The following is a 9,748-nucleotide window of genomic DNA, read 5'->3' on the forward strand; positions in this document are numbered from 1 at the left end:
CACACACCTTGACTTTTCCTCATGTTTTGGCTAACGTTATAGCCAGCTGCAAAGCTGGTGAGAGAGAGAGACGTCTCGGTTGACGTTTCTGTGGAGGAGGGGGCGAGCCAACTAAGTGATGATATTGTATAGCAATTCTTGGTTCGGGGTCTTTTCTGCTTCCGGGCTGCTTGGGCAGCCTGGGGGTTGGAAGATCTCTGGACTTGTAATGTTAATTCTTGCCTGTGACTCTTTGAATAAACCAGCACGGTTATCTTTTTTATATACTCAAGTGGTCTGAGTCGTCCCTCGGAGTTCCTGGTTTGAAAGAACCGGACGTGGCTTTATAATAGAATAAACCCTTTACTAACAATATGTATGTTTACTTAAGTGTACTTTTAAATGCAGACGTGTTACTTGTAATCGAGTACTGTAGTTTTACGCTGTTGACTTGTAAAGATTTTGAGTACACCTCTGCTTTAACTTGCATGGCTTTAACTTTGCTAAAATGTTATCATGTATACATGTTGCAGCAGCGTCATCATGACTACAAACCTGTTTCAGAAGCAAACGTAGCAACTTTTTAGTAGGGAAGTGGTCGTGATGGTCACTAACACAAACCAGTTTTGTTTCTGTAAAACAGCTTCACCCCAACCACAGCTGTTCACTAAAGAGGAAGAGGAAGAGGAACCAAGTCATGGAGAAAGAGGAAACATGGAGAAGAGGTAAAAGGAGAAAGAGGTCCATTCTCACTAATAAACAATCAGTTAACTGAAACAATAACTCCAGATCATTTCATGTCTGTTTTCACACTAATTCACAGATCTACTAAACTAATTTAATCTTCATTTGTACAAACTTACATTATAGTTTTGTTTCTTCCAATTTTGCATTATTTTGTTATGCACATTTAAATTTTTCTCATGTTTTCTATTATTGTTATTATTATTAGTGCTTCTTCCACAGTTTTGGTCTGTCTTGAATAGTAATACTTGCTGTGCTTCTGCTTCTGTTGCTACTTTAACACTATTACTCTACCCATAGTACTAATCATATTACTTCCTGTGTTACTTTCTAGACCCTGTAATCCCATACTACCAAGTCCATGGGCATAGCGAGGTGATAAGGAGGTAAATCTACAGACACCTTACAAATATTTTCATTAGCAGCCAATCTCCTCTTTATTCTTATGTCATTCATATTTCACTATAAAATGTCAGGAAATAGTGAAAAATGTCCATAAGTTGCCTAAACCCAAGGCCATGTCCTCACAGTGCTCGTTTTATCTGACCCACAGACCAAAACCCAAATACTTTCACTTCATATGTGACAAAGAAAGGGATGAACTCTCACATCTGAGAAGCTGGAACCAGTAGGCAAAGAGGGTTAATGTTTTTGTGTCAAGACATAACCTAATGAATAAATCATGATAAATGACTGTGATGGCTGAAGTCATAAATAATTCTCCTCTATTAATGAGCTAAATATTTTATTGAGCTGTTATAACAGTAATAAAACCGAATAAAGAATTAAGACATTTTCTGCATCATGTGATTTACTTTTGATTCTTTAAGTACATTTTGCTAATGATACTTCTGTAGTTTTGCTTCTGTGACAGTTTAGGAGCAGGAAGGAATTTTAAACAGGAAGGAAGTTAGACCAACTTAGTTCCTCCTGGTGTAGTTCTCTTTTATATTTACAACCTGTGGTTTCATGTCTTTTAGCAAACGTTGCCTTTCTGATCTGTTAAATGGTAAATGGACTGTATTTATATAGCGCTTTTATGCACTGGTCAAAGCACTTTACAACTGTATTTTAACCTCTTTCCAGCAATTTCTTATCATTTTGTGCAAATATTTGGATGTTTCTGTGTAAACTTTGACAAATGTAACACATACATCATCCAGTGGCACTGAATTGACATTAGGCAGCTATTTATTGTCTATTTCTGTTTGCTCATGTTTTCATACATTACACAGTTTTAGTCAATGTCTCTTCAGATGCACCGCTGTACATCTTCATAAGTTGGGATTGTTGGCAGTGGAAAAAGTTACTTTATAATTGATTATAAAACAAGCAAATTATTTCTTCACCAGTAAGAGGACATTTAATTACAGCTTATAAACCCTCTATAAATAAATGGTGCCTTGTCAGACATTTTTTTGATATTTATAAGTTCAGGATTTGACACTTCCTGGCTTTTTATTAAAATATGTATTGAGACTGAACGTTCATAACTTAAGCAGCTAAAATAAACCACTTATAGATGAATGAACTAAGCCAATTGTTTGAAAAGAAAAATATAGGAATTATCACTGGCACAAAGTGATCATCCTTTTTTCTAGAAGTAAATAGTTCATGAGGGAGGGAGGGAGATTTTCACTTGCTAGGACCAGCCAGGCCTCTGTACATATCAGGAGGTTTGATTGTTCTGTTACCTCCATGTCCCCAGGTCTGCACCTCTAACTGTCGAGTATTTCGAGTACTGAATGCAGGTCATGCTTGGATGAAGTGCTAGTACATAGTGGATGTAACCAATATGTACCTCAAACTACAGTACAAGCTAGCAGGAAGATGGTTGTCAACATGCATGCAGTGCATGACATTAAGCTGTCAGCTACATACAGCTGATAATTTAGGAAATCAGGAATTGTTTTTACCTATTACATCGTGACAAATATGCAGTACTGTATGTTATATCATGACAGTAGTAGAAAGAAGAAATGACCAAGAGACAATAAATGTATTGAAATCAAAATGCTAACAGGGGCTAAAAGCTGTGAAACCATCAACCAAACTCAGGCAACAGGACATAACAGCTGTGGTTGGTTCATGAGCAAATCATTTCGACATTCTTCAGTACAGGCTGTGGTTCAGCATGTATGGGACGTGTCGAGGGCTGAGACAGCAGCTGAGTTACTGAGCTAAATGTTTGTCACACAAGTGAGCTTGTAACACTGTTCATCTGCTACGCTTTTGTACGCATGACTAACAAAACATATGTACTGTAGGTAACATACAGCGAAGTACATGAAAGCTTTTCTACCAGTAAAAAGGATTTGTTTGTTTGTTTTTAGCTAATACTACTTCCACCCATCCCCAGCTGAGCGGAGGTGAGAAGGTAAACTGGGTGTGAGCTTCTCTCTGTAGCCGTTTTCATTCTTGACCCAGTTTGTCTCTTTTCACATGAGCACCAAGTTCAACGCTGTGACTGACAGATATCAGAAAATAACTCCATTAGCACCATATCTAAACAGTATCGCGTTTTGTCCTCTCTCAGAACAACTGTAAAACACAATGATTTCCAATGTGGTTCGACATGACATCATATGAACTACATCTGTTCAACTGTTATCCTAATTCTGAGTGTCCTGGATTAAAAACGAATCCGGTCCAGTTTCATAAGACCTTTTTAATTACATGAAATAGCTGTCCTCATAGTCTGTGGTAACTAAACACTATGTTTACAAGGCTGTGCGCTTGGGTGGCTTCCAACATAGCAGGCTTTAAAAATATGGCTGCAACCTATGTTATTTAATTGATTGAATAGTGGGCTAGTTGCCTCATCAATTCAGCACCAGGGAATTACAGAAATTCCCATCACATTCTCCCAGAACTCAAAGCTGACTTCAGGTAACAGTAGTATTTGGTTTGGACAGTTCAGCAGCCCAAAATATTAAATTCACAGTGATATCAAACAGATCATTGATCTTCACGACAAGAAGCCAAGACAAGTGTTTGGTATTTTTGCTTAAAAAAATCATAAGAAGTATTACAGATTACTTGACTGACAGACAAAAATGGTTAAAGTCTTGTTTCGGCTCAATTTTAAGATACAGGCTTAGTAACAGGTAAAATCTGATTTTACTGGACTTGACTGCTGGGTTGTGTGAAAAGTTGGTTATGCCAGCTGACAAAATAAGGCAGACGACTGGGCGTGAAGCTCAACAGCAGGTTTGCTGAACATTGTTTTGAAGTTATGCAGGCAGGTCAGAGTGTCAGAGGAAACCCTGTAGAAGGACAGAGTGCCGGCCGGCCAGTCCACATAAACCCCCACCCAACTGGAGCGCCATCCATGTGAAGACACAACAACTTTCTCACTGTTGTGCTGAACACAATAACCACGTCCTGTCCCGCTGTCACTGGGGTTATCAGGCAATGTGCAAAAAGTTAGTGTTAAAAACGTGAACTAAACAAAATGAACATCATCCCAGACTCTTTGTGTCAGTGTACGACTGTCACACTACAAGTATTTATGATCAGTAGCTTGTACAGTTTTCACCAGACAGGGTGGTGTCATGGTTTATTTTTATTTAATCCTTCATTTCTATGTTAATTGTGTGTAAAATGTAAAAATCATTCATCAAAGAGCACCAAATCCCAGCTGTACTCATGCTGTATCTGGTGTCCTTTTTCTTCTTTTGTAGAAGTCGGGGCTCTTTTGTGTTTCATGGATAAAGATGCCCCCCCCCTCGCCCAGTGTGGGCATGACAGCTGGGTCCCGAGGCTGCCCCACCCTTTACTGTCAGCCAGACCAGTGGGCTATTCATCCACATATAACAAGGTGAAAGAAGCTGTTATGCTCCTGTGCACACAACACAGATAATACTGGCACAGTATCAAGCAGTCGGTCAGAGGTTTCGTAAACACATCTCTCATGTTCTTAGCTGAAGATAGAAAGACTTAAAATAACTTTTTATAACACATTTAGATGGTGTTCACAGACTAACATGAGAGGTTTTCTTCATACACTGTCAAACGAAGAACACCCAGAAGACGAGAGTTCAGCCGACCTGTCTGATCAGTCCAGTAAATCAGAATAAAACAAGCCTGGTTCTCGATCGCTGAAGACAGGAATCCTTCAGGATGACGGGAAAGAACTAAAACTGGAACTTAAATTCACTTCGTCTCAATTTCCTCTTTTCCTGGAAGTTTATTTTCAAAATCACTCACTGCAAATTACACAATATAAAAACACAATTAAAATGACACTAAGAAAAGTTAAATGTAGCACCAAAGAATCAAAACACACGTCCATAAAACATTTTGAGGAGAACATTCAACACAAAAACCAAAATAAAAACATGTCATTGTCCATGGAACATTTTGAGGAGAACATTCAGCACAAAAACCAAAATAAAAACATGTCATGTTGCAGTGTTACAATGCGTTATGTTATGTTTTCTTTCCTGGGTCGATACAGTGTCTTACTGTTGTACGGTCACCGTGAGGGTTCACAGAACATTTCTAATGATTCTGTTAAAATATCACAAACAAATTTCAGTGTGTAAAATAAAGCATGGCAGATAAAAACACACCATCTTGCTTTATTTTCCAAAGCATTCACAGAGTAACATTACCTGGCATTTGATAAAAGATGTTCTGACATTGAGCTGCACTTTAATGAAGAGCTGACAAAAGACCCCAAAAAACAAAATCTGTTTCATGCTTCTACAGATCTGTGTCGGTGTGTTTCAGTTATTTAACGGTAAACTACCATTACTCAGAAAATAAACAACACACAAATTTAAACCAGAATTAGTTTGCACTAAGCTGCCGAAGGTATTTCACTAGCTAGGACCAGCCAGGCCTCTGTACATATCAGGAGGTTTGATTGTTCTGTTGTTTAGCTAATACTACTTCCACCCATCCCCAGCTGAGCGGAGGTGAGAAGGTAAACTGGGTGTGAGCTTCTCTCTGTAGCCGTTTTCATTCTTGACCCAGTTTGTCTCTTTTCACATGAGCACCAAGTTCAACGCTGTGACTGACAGATATCAGAAAATAACTCCATTAGCACCATATCTAAACAGTATCGCGTTTTGTCCTCTCTCAGAACAACTGTAAAACACAATGATTTCCAATGTGGTTCGACATGACATCATATGAACTACATCTGTTCAACTGTTATCCTAACTCTGAGTGTCCTGGATTAAAAACGGATCCGGTCCAGTTTCATAAGACCTTTTTAATTACATGAAATAGCTGTCCTCATAGTCTGTGGTAACTAAACACTATGTTTACAAGGCTGTGCGCTTGGGTGGCTTCCAACATAGCAGGCTTTAAAAATATGGCTGCAACCTATGTTATTTAATTGATTGAATAGTGGGCTAGTTGCCTCATCAATTCAGCACCAGGGAATTACAGAAATTCCCATCACATTCTCCCAGAACTCAAAGCTGACTTCAGGTAACAGTAGTATTTGGTTTGGACAGTTCAGCAGCCCAAAATATTAAATTCACAGTGATATCAAACAGATCATTGATCTTCACGACAAGAAGCCAAGACAAGTGTTTGGTATTTTTGCTTAAAAAAATCATAAGAAGTATTACAGATTACTTGACTGACAGACAAAAATGGTTAAAGTCTTGTTTCGGCTCAATTTTAAGATACAGGCTTAGTAACAGGTAAAATCTGATTTTACTGGACTTGACTGCTGGGTTGTGTGAAAAGTTGGTTATGCCAGCTGACAAAATAAGGCAGACGACTGGGCGTGAAGCTCAACAGCAGGTTTGCTGAACATTGTTTTGAAGTTATGCAGGCAGGTCAGAGTGTCAGAGGAAACCCTGTAGAAGGACAGAGTGCCGGCCGGCCAGTCCACATAAACCCCCACCCAACTGGAGCGCCATCCATGTGAAGACACAACAACTTTCTCACTGTTGTGCTGAACACAATAACCACGTCCTGTCCCGCTGTCACTGGGGTTATCAGGCAATGTGCAAAAAGTTAGTGTTAAAAACGTGAACTAAACAAAATGAACATCATCCCAGACTCTTTGTGTCAGTGTACGACTGTCACACTACAGGCTGCTTCACCTTTGGACGTGACAGTCACTGTTCAAACAACCTGTGTTTGATGGAAAATGTACATTTGTTACTTTTTAATGTCTTTTTGTTTGGCTGATTTATTTTTATCTTCAAATGCTGTTGTGGTCCACTACTACTGACTGGATGTACTGTTTGTGTTGTGTGTACACAAACGCTTCTATTGTCTCCACGTAGGTGAAAGAAAACACTCGCATGGATTCACAGAGATAATCCTTCTTCTGACTGTACCAATACTAGTTCAACTTCTAACAGTTCTGCCGGCTGTCATAAAAGTGTTCAATACAAAGCCACCGCCGACAGGTATTGTTTCTAACTTTGACTTTAAATGTGTCAGTCCTTTATCTGCACTTACTGAGGTCTCATTTCAATCATACAGATCAAAACCAAGATGGATGTTCTGGCACCGAGTCCTCGTCTGTTTAACAAGGATCAGAACGTAACCCATCCCTTCCTGACGTCCAACATCCTGATCGCTCCAGTTGTGAAATTATGGGACGACTCATCCTGCCTCACGTCTTCTAACCTGGATCTAAACGGCTAAAACTAACCAATATAAATAAGATAAAACTGACCCAGGTGTTTGGATCATCTCCACAGTCACAGCCTTCAGAGGCTGTGTGGAGTTTCAGGAGACACTATAGTTAACTTGTCTCCTCTTGAGATGCATCAGTTTTCCCTCCTCCCATTTCTTCTAGTGGAACTGGAAACTTGCTAACAATCGGTGTAACTACCAAAGTGAACCACTTCATGCTTGATATTCACTTCCTTTTCAGGTCCACATGACCTTTTACCATTCAGTGTTTCAGGCTCCTGCAAAATAATCCAACATCAGTAGATTAACTAGAACCAAACACTAAATAAAAACAAATAACTTATTTATTCAGATGATCTGAAACAAGCTTCAAATCTCTACAAGTTTATTTTCAGAAGAACCAAAGTTTTCTTAACACCCTGTACTTGACATGCAGCGTTTCCACTGACCTTATACGCTTTGCAGCAAACTACAGCCGTGCACGTGTTTGCACACCTTTGACAGTATTTCTCTTTCTCCAGGCAGCTGCGTGAAACTTCAGGTATCGTGTCACACAGCATTAAGCAATCATGTTATTTGTCGTACATCTTGGGTCCTGATCAAACCCGATTCCCCAATGAGGACGTTTTCTCAGAACAGGTCATGTGACCTGGATCAATACAAGAAGAAACAATGTGATAAATGACAGGATAGGAGGGCTTCTTAAAGACAAACTAACAGGTCTGTGAGAGCCAGAATTCTAGCTGGTTGGTAGGTTATCAAATACTTATTTCGTGCAATAAAATGGAAATAAATTATTTAAAAATCTAACAATGTGATTTACTGGAATTTTTTTGTAGATTCTGTCTCTCACAGTTGAGGTGTACCTACGATGAAAACTACAGAACTGTCCATTCTCTGTAAGTGGGAAAACTTGAAAAATCAGCAGTGTATCAAATCCTTATTTGCCCCACTGTATTAACCATTACTGTATCTAAAAAGAACCTTAACCTTAACCTGAACCAGGTTATTTAAAACAACTGGGTCTGCGCTAAATTTTTCACAGCCTGTCTGCCTGGAAGCCTCTGTTGAGCAGTGTGATAACTTCTTACAGTTTTCTATCGAGAAGGTTGCTGCTGCGAGGGCTTTGGGTGCAGCCCCTGCCTCTGACCCCTTGGAATTTGTTCCTTGTGTGGCTGTTTTTGATGTATTTGAGCCTGTAACTTTAGCCTTTTTGGAGGAAATGATTAGTCAGATTAAATCATCTGACTCTCCGCAGGATGCTATTCCCCCGCGATTTTTTAAAGAGGTCTTTCCCTGTATAGGAAAGCTGGTCTTGGCTATTATTAATAGTAGTCTGTCTTCTGGTGTTGTCCCTGCATGCTATAAACATGCAGTAGTGCAACCTCTACTTAAGAAACCAGGTCTAGACCTTTTGGTATTGACCAATTTTAGGCCAATCTCTAAGCTCCCCTTTATTTCTAAAATATTAGAAAGAGTGGTTTATATTCAGTTGAAGTCCTTTGTAGATGAGCACAATGTCCTGGAGGTCTTCCAATCTGGTTTTAAAACTTTACATAGTACAGAGTCTGCCTTATTAAAGGTTTTCAGTGATATATTTTTGGTAACTGATGCAGATGATTATGTGATCTTTGTCCTGCTGGATCTGACTGCGGCCTTTGATGCAGTTGATCACAGTATTTTAATATCCCAGCTTAAAGATATGGTGGGCATTAGGGGCACTGCCCTGGAATGGTTTAAGTCTTACTTGTCTGGCAGGTCCATGTGTGTAGGCATTGTTGACGTTGAATCTTCGTCATTCTCACTATCTTTTGGGGTTCTGCAGGGATCAATTCTGGGGCCTTTGCTGTTCTCACTTTATTTACTACCTCTTGGTTCCATCCTGAGAAAGCATGGTGCCCTTTTTCATTGCTATGCTGATGATATTCAGGTTTATATGCCGCTAAAGAGGAAGGATAACTTTTCAATTAAACCATTATTGGTGTGTCTTGATGACGTCAAGGACTGATTGACCCTAAGTTTGTTAAAACTTAATGAGACAAAGACTGAAGTAACAGTGTTTGGCCCAAATAGGTCTGGTGACCCACCTTCAGTTGACTTAGGTCACCTGGTGCGGTATGAGAAACAGACGATCTTGAATTTGGGTGTAAAAATTGACTCTGGTTTGAAATTTGATCGCCAAATTAATGCGGTTGTGAAGTCTAGTTTTTTCCACCTTAGGCAGATAGGGAAGGTAAAGCCTTTTCTTGCACACCAGCATTTTGAGACAGTAATCCATGCATTTATTCCATCACGTTTGGATTACTGTAACGCACTGTATGTTGGAGTCAGCCAGTTGTCACTTGCTCGTCTCCAATTGGTTCAGAATGCGGCTGCCCGTCTATTGGTTGGAGTGCGTAAAAGGGAGCATATA

The sequence above is a fragment of the Monopterus albus genome, unplaced genomic scaffold (assembly GCF_001952655.1).
Source record: "Monopterus albus unplaced genomic scaffold, M_albus_1.0 scaffold534.1, whole genome shotgun sequence".
In the NCBI taxonomy this organism is placed as follows: domain Eukaryota; kingdom Metazoa; phylum Chordata; class Actinopteri; order Synbranchiformes; family Synbranchidae; genus Monopterus; species Monopterus albus.